Below are 15,262 nucleotides of genomic sequence, written 5' to 3' on the forward strand. Positions count from 1 at the left end.
CTCCTTACTTTGGTCCCGCCCACTGCAACAACGTTCTCTATTATAGACTTGAAGAACGCTTTCTTTTCGATCCCTATTCATCCTGATAGCCAATATCTTTTCGGCTTCACGTTGAATAATAGATCTTACAGATTTTGTAGAGTTCCTCAAGGCAATACTGAGAGCCCCAGCATTTATAGTCAGGCATTGAAACGACAATTGGATTCTTTTGTTTTACCCGACGGTCTGGCGCTTATACAATATGTCGATGACATCTTGTTGGCCACCGACACCCCTGAGCAATGTGAACAGTGCACTTTGTCCTTGCTTACCGTTTTGGCATCTCACAACCACAAAGTATTGAAAAAGAAACTGCAATATTGTAGACCAAAGGTAACCTACTTCGGTCACCTTTTGTCTAAGGAGGGGCGTGCACTCACACCAGATCGTATTCAAGCCATTTTAGACACACCAGTACCCTCCACACAGAAAGAAGTTCGAGCTTTTCTGGGTCTTACCTCCTTTTGTAGACAGTGAATATTAGGGTTTTCATACATAGTTAAACCACTGTTAGGCCTGTTGACGAAGGATACCTCAGTTCCCCTTCCATGGACGGATGAATGTGAGAATGCCTTTCACCAATTACGCCTGGCCCTTTGTTCAGCACCAGTGTTAGGCACACCTGATTACACAAAGCTCTTTACATTGTATGTGCATGAGAGAGATGGATGCGCGTTATCAGTGTTAGTGCAGATGCACAGCGATAATCAACGCCCTTGTGCATACTTTTCGGCAGTACTTGATCCTGTTGCTCGAGCGTTGCCTGGGTGTTTTCGCTCAGTTACGGCGACAGCTGTGTCAATACGCCAGAGTGAAGGGATAGTCTTATCTCATAAGCTGTTGGTGTTGGTCCCCCATGCTGTTGATGCCCTTTTGAACTATACAAAGACGCAGCATTTAACTAGTGCTCATCTGACAGGATACGAGCTGACATTGTTGGCTCCTCATATAACTTTGAAGAGATGTGCAACGTTGAATCCAGCTACATTGTTGCCCTTCCCAGCGACTCAGCCTGAGGCGCAAGAGACGCATGACTGTGTCTTTGTGACTGAGGAACAGACAAAGGGTCGTATTGGTTTGCAGGATATGCCCTTTACAGATGTGGATGGAGAGCTGTGGGTGGATGGGTCCTGTTTAAAGTTACCAGACGGAACCACTTCCGCAGCATATGCAATTACTACATTGCACACGATAGGGAAGACAGCACGCATACCACAGAAATCAGCTCAGGCAGCAGAACTGATAGCGTTGATACGAGCTTGTGAGCTTAGTGCAGGATTATGTGTGAATGTCTACACAGATAGCCGCTATGCTTTCGGAGTAGCGCATGATTTCGGTCTGCTCTGGAAGGAAAGGGGCTTTTTGACGTCACATGGAACTCAGATAATGTATGGAGAATTAGTACAACAACTCTTGACTGCACTGACGCTCCCTAAAAAGATAGCTATAGTGAAATGTAGTGCACAAAAGAAAGTGACAGACAAAGTGGGACAAGGAAACGCTTTTGTAGACCGAGTAGCACGTGAAACTACGGTGCAGCCTGGTTTTACTTCAATGTATGTCGTGAAGTCACAAGCTGAGCGGTGGCACGATGCTAGGGAAAAGGTACTGGAAATGCAAAAGACTGCTACTGAGAAAGAACGAGAGCAATGGTCCAAAGATGGAGAATTGGACAATGAGGGTTGTTGGAGGAATAAGCAGATGGATAAGTGGAAGTTACCCACAGCCTTCGTACTACCTATGGTTCAGATGGCACATGGGCTAGCACATGTTGGAGCTTTGGCAATTGTGAAATTGCTTACGCAAGTTTGGGAGCATCCAGAAATAGCTAGCACAGCTAAAAGAGTGGTACAGACCTGCATGATTTGCCTTAAATATAATCCAGGAAAAGGGACACGAACTCCAGCAGGAGGATTTGCAACACCCACTGCACCTTTTGAAGTATTGCAAATGGATTATATTCAGCTGGAACGTTGTAATAATCTGAAGTATGTCCTGGTTGTGGTTTGTGCATTCAGCAAATGGATTGAGGCATACCCTACTAAGGACAATCCTGCAATGACTACTGCTAAGGTGCTTCTGAAGGAATTCTTTCCCCGCTTTGGTGTTTATAGATTGTTGTGGAGTGATAACGGGCCCCATTTTGTGGCGGACGTTATTAAGTATGTCCTGAAGGGATTAGGCATTGTGCAGAAGTTCCACGCAGTATTCCACCCACAATCAGCAGGATTGGTGGAAAAATACAATGGCACGCTTAAATTGAAGATCGCGAAAATACAGGCTTCTACTTCTCTGACTTGGCCAGATGCTTTGCCTTTGGCGTTGTTGTCTATCAGATCGGTACCACACTCTCGGACAGGCTTAACACCCAACGAGATTGTTTTGGGGCGTCCCATGAACATATGGGGGGTGCCCAAACCAAGTTCAGTGTATGATGTACCTTGTGTTTTAATGAATGACTATTTGGCACAATTAACTGATAGCTTGGTTTCCATTTACCAACAGGTTCGAGAAGCACTCCTTGATCGGTCCACAGGAGAAGGTCACAATCTCCGGCCTGGTGATTTCGTCTTGGTGAAGTCCTTTGAGAGGTCGAGTAGTCTGGAACCGAGGTGGTGTGGCCCTGAACAAGTCCTCCTAGCCACAAGAACAGCAGTACGAGTGACAAATCGCAGGAACTGGATACATTCCATCCATTGCCGGAAAGTGCATCCTGATCTGGTGGAACCTGCTGTACTGACTGACCATCGAGATATCCTGACTACGGAGAGAGGCCGTGCTGTGGTACCTGACAATTCTGAGGAGTTCTTCCCGGACCAAACAACGCCTGCATCAATAAGATACAATCTGCGTCCAAGGAAAGAATCTGCAATTGTATGAGAAGTTGTCAAAACGGTCCCTAGGTTTGTGAAATGGAGAGCCAATGAGGCAAGGGGGGGGGATCAGCCATGCATTAGAATAGTGACACCCGTCTTGGCCCGATGGTGAAGAAAACAACGGCTACCTACGGGGTAAGAGTTCTGACAACACTTTAGTTTCAGGAAGATACTGTTTACATTTTGCTCGAGATGGATAAAGGAAAGATTTTTGGTTCTGTAGGGTTCATTTTCGTTATAGCAGTTATTGCTACAGTCATGTGGTTTGTTGAGGAGAAAGCTCCTGCCCGTGAACTGTATGTTGTTTCTACTCCAGTCCCTGATGAGCACTTTTTCTATACACTCCCTTATCAAGAGTTGAAACATCGACAATCATATTTGAATAACACTTTAATTCAGATGTTGCATCATACCCATGTTGCTACAAATGCCACAGATTGCTGGATCTGTGGGATGATGCCAGCGCATCAAAAGAAAGGGGGAACACCGTTCATACCACTTTCCTTTTTGCACAATGGCTCTTGTAGAGCGTGGTACACTTTGCTTTTTGCTACAAGGAAGCCTACAGTAGGATGATTGATTTTCAAACTGAACAAGGAATGTCATCAAGATAAAGATGGCTATCCACAAGCCAACGGAACTATATGGGAGTGGGAAGAATATCGACCGGACAATGAATCGACCCCTTATATCTTCACGAACACTAGAGACACTGTTGGACAAGAGAAGTTCGTGATTTCAGTGGCCCAAGCACAAGCTGATTTATGTGTACAGAGTGTAGGCCACATTCCTGTAGGTGTTTATGACTGTAATGTTGTATTGAACATTGATGGCCTGAATAACAGTACTTTCCTTGCTTCACATAACACCTATTTTGTATGTGGGAATAAGGGCTATTATCAATTACCAGCCGGATGGTCTGGAGTATGTTATGTATCTTTTTTATTGCCACCTGTATTTTTGGCACCTGCCTCATATCATAAAGACTTGAAGTTGTTGAATAATGTAACTGTAAACAGATTTAAACGGACTTCATCCATAGATGATGTTGATCAGACGGACACCAGTCTGCAGCAATATATAGACTTCAATTTAGGATTGTTTTTCTTTGTGGGAGCTGCTCTGAATAGCAGGAAGATACGGCGATTAACAAGAGTAGTGGAAGCTGTTACTAATCAAACTGCTGCAGCTCTTGGGAACCTTACTGAAGAGCTACAAATTACTAGGATTGTTGCGTTGCAGAACCGAATGGTTCTCGACGTTATGTTAGCAGATAGAGGTGGAGCTTGTAGAATTATTGGAAGTAGCTGTTGTGTGTTCATACCTGACCACACTCCTTCTGTGTATAAAGCTATTAACAAATTACACAAAATTGCAGCAGATATACATCAAGAAAATGGATCTTGGACTTTCTCTGGGTCGTTCTGGACCCTAATTTCCACATGGGGTTGGAAGGTTCTTACTGGACTATGCATAATTGTTGCTATATTATTCACCTGCTGTGTATGCATTTAATGTAGCCCTATGATATGCTCGTTATTTGTCTCACTTTGTGTGCCTAGTAAACAAGCTGTTGTGGATGCTGCCCATAAGAAAACTATAACTAGAGAGATAGCGGATATGATGAGCATCGATATAAACGATGAGTATTTAGATTATCCTAGAAAACCGAATGTCTTCAGCAAATGCTGAAAGAGTCGTCTGTTGTAAATAAAACAGCAATAATGTTAAGCATTCACTGAAGACATGCTATTGTGTCTTCATTGTAGTTTTCCCGCTCATATTTGCAAATACGGCCGGACTCCATCTTGTTTTCCGGCGTCCATTTTGTAGGTTACACTCCGCCATGTGCTCGCCACGAGGCAAGCCCTACCTCACTGACTATCACCTCTGGAGTTTGCCCAGCAACAGGCTATAAATAGTTCCAGTTTGTTTAGCGCATGCCCAGTGCGTGTAACATCTGTTTCTGCTTAGAGGGGATTGGAATGTGCATTCGAGGGGTCCCATGAACCGTTAACTCCACCCATGTATCGATCATGTTTGAGAAATGTCCATATAAGGTCGTAAATCATGCTTTTGAGCTGTAACCGCCCACTTATGAGCCCCTTCTTTGTATATAAAAGGGGACCGCATGTCCGAGTTCTTTGTGCTACCTTGTACAATACTGTAGAGTGTTGTGTGGGCTGTAGTACCACCTTTAAAGGTTTATTAAACTATGTTTTGTATTTCCAGTTTCCGTGCCAATTTCTTATGTAGTCTGAGGACTTTGCGTACAGAAGGGCGAACCCTTTTCACACTCGCAGGCCTTGCTGAGGCCTGTACTCATCATGAGTCGAGAGGTCAGCATGAGTAGAGGGGTCAGCATGAGTCGAGGGATCACCATGAGTCGAGGGGATTACCATGAGTCGAGGGGATCACCATGAGTCGAGGGATCACCATGACTCGAGGGGTCAGCATGAGTCATGGGATCTCCATGAGTCGAGGGGTCAGCATGAGTCGAGGGGTCAGCATGAGTCGAGGGATCACCATGAGTCGAGGGGATCACCATGAGTCGAGGGATCACCATGAGTCGAGGGGTCAGCATGAGTCATGGGATCACCATGAGTCGAGGGGTCAGCATGAGTTGAGGGATCACCATGAGTCGAGGGGTCAGCATGAGTCGAGGGGTCAGCATGAGTCGAGGGGTCAGCATGAGTCAAGGGTTCACCATGAGTCGAGGGGATCACCATGAGGCGAGGGGATCACCAGGAGTCAAGGGATCACCATGAGTCGAGGGGTCAGCATGAGTCATGGGATCACCATGAGTCGAGGGATCAGCATGAGTCGAGGGGTCAGCATGAGTCGAGGGGTCAGCATGAGTTGAGGGGTCAGCATGAGTCGAGGGGTCAGCATGAGTCGAGGGATCACCATGAGTCGAGGGGTCAGCATGAGTCGAGGGGTCAGCATGAGTCAAGGGGATCACCATGAGTCAAGGGGATCAACATGAGTCAAGGTATCACCATGAGTCAAGGGGTCAGCATGAGTCGAGGGATCACCATAAGTCGAGGAGTCAGCATGAGTTGAGGGGTCAGCATGAGTTGAGGGATTACCATGAGTTGAGGGGTCACCATGAGTCGAGGGGTGCCCCAGGGCTCCTTCCTGAGCCCAAACCTCTTCAACATCTACATGGCCCACTCGCAGCCATTGTCAGGAACCACAGACTCAACATCATCTCCTACGCCGACAACTCCCAGCTGATCCTCTCGCTCACCAACGGTCCCACAGCCTCTAGAAACAACTTCTACAGAGGGATGAAGGACCTTGTCACCCGGATGAAAGACAGTTGCCTCAAACTCAACTCAGACAAGACCAAAGTCCTCATCCTGGGACCCACCTCAGCAGCTTGGGACGACTCCTGGTGGTCTGCTGCATTGGGGACTCACCACCCCACCCCTCAGACCATGCACAAAACCTCAGCATCATACTGGACTCCTTGTTCACAATGAACCTCCAGAGCAACGCTTTATCCTCATCATGCTTTCACATGCTTCACCTGCTTTGAAAGACATTCAGATATATCCCCACTGAATCCAGAAAGACAGTCACCCATGTAATCATCAGCAGCAGACTCAACCACGCCAAAGCACCCTATGCTAGCTTCAGCCATAAACTCCTCAGGAAACTACAGAACGTTCAAAATGCTTCAGCCAGACATCCTCCGCCGCAGCCACATCACCGATCACCTTTGAGAACTCCACTGTTCACCAGTCAACAAAAGATTCACCTTCAAGCTCTTCATATAGACCTAAAAAGCCCTCCATGACGCAGGACCATTATATCTGAACCACCGCTTCATCTTGCAGGTGTTATGGTACTTGCAAACTCATCTGCAAAAGTACAATGAATTGTAAGTACTGCTTCTTTCACCGACATGCCCACCCAGAAACGACAGCTCTCAGATTCTTTGTGGGCTTCTAAATACCGTAGGAAAGCATTGGAAAAAGAGAGAGCAGCTGGTGGAGAGTCAATATTTGCCCCTCCGGTCTCTTGACCTCCTACAAGAAGGCGTATGACATTGGTGAAATGGATTACCGTATAGATTGTTATATAATGTTTGTTTAAAATTAAGGCCCCTTTAGTACTTGGCTGTTTACTATCTCTTTCTCAGTTATTTTTCTTTCTTTATTATTCCTAAATGTTGTGTCCTGAAAAGAGTATTCATTCAAGCCAGGTCATCAGTCTCCCCTTTTTTATTCCAGATACTTATCTTTGCTAATGATGAGAACTTCCCATTTATCAGCTGGACACTCAAAACCAGGAATTGCATCACTCCAGAAAAACACAATACCCAGATTAACAAGAGAGCATGAACTTCATTGGGGAGACATGCAAACTGAACAAGGTGCTAAGTTTTCAGAAGAAATTGAGTTACAGAAAAGTTTTCAGTATTATAGCCTCAAAAAATATCCATGCAAGATCCTCACACTAAATGAGACACTCAGATGGAATATACAGTTTTCCACACTCGCCTTGGGTGGGTTCCACAGTCCCAGAAACCCCTGCCATAACAAGGACAGCAGAACAGAATACCATCAAGGTACGCTGCTTTGCTCTCACAATGACTTTGTCAGAACACATCCGATTTTGGCAAGTGTCTTTCACGTGCTGCCATCTCCCTTTCATACTGTGACGTGAAAATGGCTTCTGCATCAAAGTACAGCTGCTGACAATGGAGGTTACTCCTGCGGCAACAAATGATGGACAGAATGCTGAATAAATCAAACATTAACCCCTGTCAAGAGATCTGGGTTAAATCCATTGTTCTTTTGCTCACTACGCCACCTCCAGTTTGGACCCAGCCATATACAAATCAGTTTAGACCCTGCTTCTCATGGGAACAGTCCATCATGAACTGCCAAGCCGGGTCCTCCCTGGACCAGAAACAAGCACCTTTCATTAGCTAGGCTAGCGTGAATCCAGTGGCAAAGTGAGCAAAGGACCCACGTCTGGGCATCCCCATCCCACGTAGGGTGACAAATGCTACAGCAACAAATGATGGACAAAATGCTGGATAAATCAAACATGCACACCACACCCCCCCAGTTTGGACCCAGCCCTAAGTGGGAAGGGTATGTCCCGACTTGTGTCCCATGCTCACCATACCTCTGGAGTCAAGCTAGCCTGGCTGATGAGGGTTCATACCCTGAAACCGTCCCAGGATGCTTGTTTCTGGTGCAGGGAGCACCTGGTCTGGCAGTTTGGACTGGACTGTTCCCATGGAGAGCAAAGTCAAGACTGAGTTGCATATGGCTGGGTTTCTTTAAACTGGAATGGCATGGTGTGCAAAAAAAGCGCTGGATTTCGGCCTAGATCTCTGTACTGGGGTGAATGTTTGACATTGTTTCAGCATTCCGTCCATCAATTGTTCTTTTTGCAAATGTAGGTTACTCCAGCATTTTCTCTGACATACCACGCTGATGGTCTGATGGCTCTCCCACGATTGTTACATAGCACTGTCCGCACTATTTAGAGTGTTTCAAATTTTTTTTTGTTTGACATTATGCTGACTAGGGAAAACAAATATTACAAACAGCACACTCGATTAAAAGGATAAAAAAAATCAGCAATGCAATACATCTTAGGAGAGATATTAAACACAAGTGACAAAATATTTTGATAGAAGATCTCCAAATTATAACTAATCCTCTTTGAAGGGGGTGGGAGCACAATGCCTCACATCACAACAAAGTTTGGCCCTTAGCATTATGGTAAATGCTGTACAATGTTTGTGCTTACTTGAAAATTAGAAGTAGTTTTTCACCAGATTTGGTGCAGATAGTGCTGTTCATCTTTATGCACTCGTGTTTCAGGATTTTATCCTTCATCAGTAGAGATCAGAAAAACGAATTGCATCAGCAGTTGCTGAGAATGCTGCCACAGTCCTCTCAGGTCTCAGTACCTCTCACTGGTACACAGATGCATCTCCAAACGCTTGTCAGCTCGCTGGCTCAAGGGAGTCTTTTTTTAACAGAAGACGGATGGGAGCACACTGCTTCACTTCACAGCACAGTTCACCCCTTAGCAAGATGGTAAATGCAGTACAAAGTATGTGCTTACTTGAAAATTAGAAGTAGTTTTTCTCCATAGATGGTGCAGATAGTGCTGTTTATCTCTAGAGACTTGATTCAGGATTTTATCCTTCATCGGTAGAGATCAGAAAAATGAATTACATCAGGGGTTGCTGAGAATGCTGCCACAGTCCTCTCAGGTCTCAGTACCTCTCACTGGCACACAGGTGCATCTCCAAAAGTTTGTCATCTCGCTGGCTCAAGGGAGCTTTTTTAAACAGAAGATTAGATTAGATTAGATTAGAGTATTTATAAAGCGCATGGCTGCCTCGGCAAAAATGCGTCCCAGCGCTAAGAGCAGATCAGAGTGGAGAACTTTAGAGCGAACTAAGTCTGAGAAAAGAGCCAGGTTTTTACGTGCCGTCTGAAGGTGTTATGGTCGGGTTCAGCACGAATGTTAAAAGGGAGGGAGTTCCATAATTTAGGTGCCAGCAGTCTGAAAGACCGACCACCAGATCTGGCCATACGTATATGCGGAGTGTGTGCAAGGCACTGGTTTGATGAGCGCAGTGTTCGGGCTGGTGCATACAGGGTGGACAGGCCATTGAGAATATCTGGGGCTATACCTATCAGTGTCTTGTGCACGATACTGAGTGTCTTAAAACGTATCCGCTGCTCAATCGGTAGCCAGTGAAGATGATGGAGGAGGTTGGAGGCGTGACTGAACTTGGGTACAGCAAAGATAGCACGTGCTGCCGCGTTCTGGACTCGTTGCAATCTCTTCATCACCGATTTGTTAGATCCGAGAAGAAGAGCGCTGCAATAGTCCAGACGGGCCAGGATAGACGGCTGAACAATCAACTGGCGTGTTTGAGCATCAAAGAGACCCAGAATCGGTCTCAGACCACGGAGTGTACCAAAAACGTTTCCGGCCACTGTTTTTGCATGCGTTTCAAAGTTCAGATCTTTATCTAATAGGATGCCCAAGTTTTTTACCATGGTTTTAGGGTCCTGGGGGTTACCAAGTGCCGGAGGCCACCTTTCATTAGTCCACAGATGGGAATCTTTACCCACCAAGAGGATTTCTGACTTGGAAGAATTCAGTTGCAAACATTTGTTAGTCATCCATTCCGCAATAGCGGAAATATCCTCTTTGAATTTTTGTTTGTCTTGGGTGGGGTTGTTAGAGAAGGTGAACACCAATTGGGTGTCATCGGCGTATGACACCAGGGACATTCCTCTAGCTTTGGCTATTCTGGCCAGAGGGCTCACGTAAATATTGAAGAGCGTGGGGCTTAGAGCTGAGCCCTGAGGGATCCCGCATCGAAGTGTGTGGATCTGGGAGGCAAAAGGGGGAGCTGTCACTTGGAACGTTCGTTCAAATAGGAAAGAGGCAAACCAGGCAAGTGCCGTATTTCCTATACCAATTTCCTCCAGGCATTGGAGTAGTATTTCATGTGACACTGTGTCAAATGCCGCGCTTAGATCAAGCAGCACCAGAACAGATGTGCTGCCTGCATCCAGCGGATTTGAGGTGTCCAGCCACCGTTAACAGGGCCGACTTGGTACTATACCGGGAGCGGAAGCCATTCTGTGAGTTGTCAAGAATGTTATTAGTGTCTAAAAATTGCGTAAGTGCATGTTCACATAGGCTTCCAAAATTTTAGACATAAACGGAAGCAGTGATATAGGGCGGTAGTTTTCTGCTTTGGAACCATCAAGTGTGGGTTTTTTAAGCAGGGGTACTACTTTAGCGTGCTTCCATGTTTTTGGCACTGTCGCAGTGGAGAGGGAGTGATTAAGTAATTCTAGGCATGTAAGCAGAAGATCTGATTGGATTTTTCTAAAAACATCAGGCTTAAGGGGGTCAGCCGGAACACCAGATTTTATTTTATTAACTAGTTTCCCTATCTCATTGAGGGTCATAGGGAGGAAAGATGGTAGAAGAGGAGATTCAGAATCAGGATTCATATTCATACTCCAAGCATTGGGAGCAATGTTATATCCCAGTTTTAGGTATATATCTTCAACTTTCTTCAAGAAGAAAGTAGCCAAATCCTCACAGTGTGAGTTAGAGGCGATAGTATTACCAGATTCTGCTGGAGGAGAGGACAGGTCCTTCAGTAGCGAGAATATGGTTTTGCTCCGATTCGTGCTGGTCGAGATCAAACTGGAGTAGTGAGCTGCTCTTGTTTTACGAACCAGCTTATGGTATGAGTTAATAGCAGTTCTATATAGTAATTTAGCTTGTGTGTCATATGTTTTCCTTCAGTATCTTTCCAGAGTTTGAAGGGGGATGAGAGCACAATGCCTCACAGCACAGTTCACCCCTTAGCAAGATGGCAAATGCAGTACAAAGTTTGTGCTTACATGAATATTAGCTGTAGTTTTCCACCAGAGGTCTCAGCACGTTTTAATGATAAAAGATGAGGACAAATAACCCAGGGCATCCTAAAAATAATATAAAAATCAAACTAAAAGATATCTACTTATCCAGTCTACACTATTTGATGTAAGATCTCTCAGTTTTGAAAAAAGTGCTACAATAACGATATTGCATAATGAAACCAGAACAGTTTCTAATAACGTGCCTGCAGCAGCCTTCGAGTTATCATCTATCTGTTTTGGACAAAAAGCAGCAAAAACAAAATCCTTTAGTTATACCTCAATAATTTCTAGTAAGGTTCAAAATGCAGTTGCTTGTAACATTTTGCTGAAAGAAAGCAGCAAGAACAATATTCAATTCGATGGTAATATAAGAAGAGCTTCTAATAAAGTGCAAAGTGCAATATTACCATAACTTCTCTATACTTGTCTTAACAAGTCTTCTTTAGCATATCGATTCTTCAAGTCACTATTTCGAGTGGACGGTGTGACGTGCTTCTTTTGCTGTCCACCAACGTCAGGTTTGGCGGTGAGGCAACATAAAAAAATTAAAAAATAAAACTCCCACTGTGTGGAGGTCATTAGCTTTTCATTTTTCAAAGTACAAGCTCCCGCATTGGGAGTTTGTTTTTGAAAAATGAAAAACTGTAAAAGTTTGATCGAAGGCTATCATGCCCCCAGCCAACGTTTATTATTGTTCACGGAGAGATGCTTCTGGATGGCGGGGGCAATGCGCCCTGCCATCCTGACAGACTACCCTCCGCCCACCAAACCCAAAACTAGCCCTTATGTTCGCACACTTGTGCACAGGATAAAAAAAATACTCACTATAGGTGTTCGGATTTTGCTGTCTCGCAGTTTGAACCAAAAATGCAACTTAAGTACAATTTCACTTGGTTCAATCAGATGGTTTCTATCAAAAGTTGTCATAAACCAGTCCATGTGTCACTGTAACAAAGATAAGGGTCCCAAGGAAGGAATGTTGTTTGATCTTTACATAGTTACCTTACCATGTGTACAACAGCAGTAATATTCATACTAAAACGTATGCCGGTCCAGATTGCCAACAGCCGAGTTATACACTTAAAGGCTATTATGGGATAGCAGTGCAATACAGTAATTACAACAATCGGTGAATGTGAAGGAAGTGAGCTTGCTCAGTGGGCAAATTTTCCGACCACCGTGTAAAACTATCTCCTCGTCAGGCAAACACTGTTTCTCTAAGACAGACTTGTTTACCCCTCATTTGTGTAGAACCGAGACAGAAGGTCAATTCAGAGAATGCATGGTAAGGATTAGCTGTAATAGCACACCATATGGATCAGGAAACCATTCAGTAAAGCTCCTAGACCTTTTGAGTAAAATCTACAAGTATTTTAAGATTAAAAGAATGCCAAATTGACAAAAACTGCACGAGTTACAGAGTAGTTACAGTGTCTCAATGTAACAGTTCCATTCCACATGGATTCTCAATTCTGCATGGACAGTCAATGAAAGTCCCTGCGCAGTACTCACAAAAGCCGCAAGAGGCTCCTATGCCCCTCCTTCACACAGCATGAACTCTAGTTCCAGGCTGCCACTTGCTTTCAGCCAGGCTGGATGAAAGTCAGTCACCTTGTGCAGGCAGGCACAGTTCATATCTTCCAGATTTTATAGACTTCCTGTGTGGCTGTCTCTGGCTTTGAGTCTCTGCTTCTCCAAGTCTACCTCCGCCAGCAGATTGTACCCACTCATTCTTAGTTACAAGTTCTGTCCTTGGTGTTGACAACAAAGTCCTAACCTTCCTCTTTCAGTATAGCAACTTGGTGTGAGTGTACCTGGCTTTTGTTACTCACTTTCTAGTTCCAATAAATCATTTTCCCAAGCTACCCACAGATCAGCTGACAAGGCTTGGTCAGAACAGATCAGACTCCCACCTACAAATCAGAAGTCTCTCATCTGCTTCCAAGGGAAAATGGCCTTTACAAGGCGAGCAGAGCCATGCGTGCTGTTTCCCTGCAAGCTCAGCCACGCATGCCTTAACTATGCATTTGCCTTAACCACGCATATGCGTGGTTAAGGCAGTATGCAGTCTGGTTGCTGGGATGGGCAGGCCCAGGAACAGGAAGGATCGGGAGAGGACGCGGTGAGGGAAGTGGGGCTGTGTTTTGAGGTGTGGGGGAGAGTTTTTAAGGGTTGGGGTAGTTTTAAGGGCGCAGGGGGATCAGGGTAATTTTTGGGGCTCAGGGGGGGTCGAGCAGTGTTTAGGGTTTAGGGGGTTGCGTAGTGTTTAGGGCTCAGGGGGTTGGGTAAGAGTTTAGGGTCGTGGGGGTTGGGGTAGATTTTAGAGTTCAGGCGGTCAGGTAGTTTTTAGGGGTCGGGTAGTATTTGGGGCTTCGGGAGCTCTTGGTAGTGTTTAGGGCTCAGGGGGGGGTTGGGTAGTGTTTAGGACTCGGGGTCAGGGTAGTGTTTAGGGCTCAGGAGGGATAGGATAGTTTTTAGAGCTCAGGGGGGCGGGTAGTGTTAAGGGCTCGGGATGGTCAGGATAGTGTTTAGGGCTCAGAGGGGATGGGGTCGTTTTTTGAGCTATGGGGTATTGGGTTGTTTTTAGGTCTGGGGGGTCGGGTATTACTGAGGGCTCAGGTGGTGGGTAGTATTTAGGGTTCAGGTGGTGGGTAGTACTTAGGGCGCATGATGGGTAGTACTGAGGGCTCAGGTGATGGGTAGTATTTAGGGTTCAGGTGGTGGGTAGTGTTTAGGGCTCAAGGGGGTTGGGTAGTATTTAGGGCTGAAGGGGGTAGGGTAGTGTTTAGGGCTCGGGTCGGGTAGTGTTTACAGCTCATGGGGGGTCGGGGTACTGTTTAGGCTTAGGATTTAGGGATCAGGGGTGACAGGCTAGGTTGTAGAGGCTCAGGGGTGCAGGGTAGTGTTTAGGTCTCAGAGGGGGTTGGGCTAGTTTTTAGGGCTCAGTGCAGAGGATTGGGGTGAAATATTTACCAGAGATCCCTTTACCAGTTATGCCTTTACCACGAAATTGCGTAGTAAAGGCATGCGTGGTAAAGGAATGCATTGTTGGGGCCGCGTAGTAGAGGCATACGTGGTTTAGCCATGCGTGCCTCTGTCATACAACGCTTCCAAGGTCTGCACCACATACATATGTGGGTTTGTCTGTCTTCCCTCAGATGTCCCGCTGCGTTAACATGCCACACAGGACCTTCAACTGCATCCTTCTGGGCAGGGAGTCTATGTCTCAGATTTGCAAGTGACAGGCAGCAGAAGGATGCCTGTGTAAAATCTGACACTTTAATCTGAAGCTCCATCAGATACCACATCTAGCTGAGGTAAGAGCGAATGGCCCTATTGAGTGGTCAGTTGAATGCTTTCAAAAGGTTTCACTAGTACCATTAAAAACAAGCACTCATAAAGCCAACAGGTCTCAGCAATCCTAGCGCTATTGGCGTTGTCCATGTCTTTTAGCTATGTTGAACAAATAGAATCACGGCTGCTGTTCAGCATGGTTGAAAGTCATGGAAAAAAGTGCTCTGATGCAGCCAGCGCTGGTCGTGGCATAGTACATAGTACTACTCTTTTATAGCATTGTGCAGTCAAGCTATCCAGGCTGATGAAGGCTGATAGACAGAAACCGGTCCTTGGATGCTTGATTCCGGTCTGGGAAAGACATGGCTTGATAGTTCGGACTGGACTGTTCCCATGAGGCACAGGGTCAGAGTTGATTCGCATGTAGCCAGTGTCTAACCCAGGGTGGTGTGGAGTGCAAATAAACGATGGATTTAGGCCCAGATCCTTGTACTGGGGTGAATGTATGACATTGTTCTACATTCTGTCCATCAACTGTGTTTTTTGAATTTTCACCCCGAGTGTGCAGGGTATACTCAGGCGTGAGTCCCAGGCTCTCCACACCACTGGAGTCAAGCT

This window comes from Lissotriton vulgaris, chromosome 7 (genome assembly GCF_964263255.1).
Source record: "Lissotriton vulgaris chromosome 7, aLisVul1.2, whole genome shotgun sequence".
Classification (NCBI taxonomy): Eukaryota; Metazoa; Chordata; class Amphibia; order Caudata; family Salamandridae; genus Lissotriton; species Lissotriton vulgaris.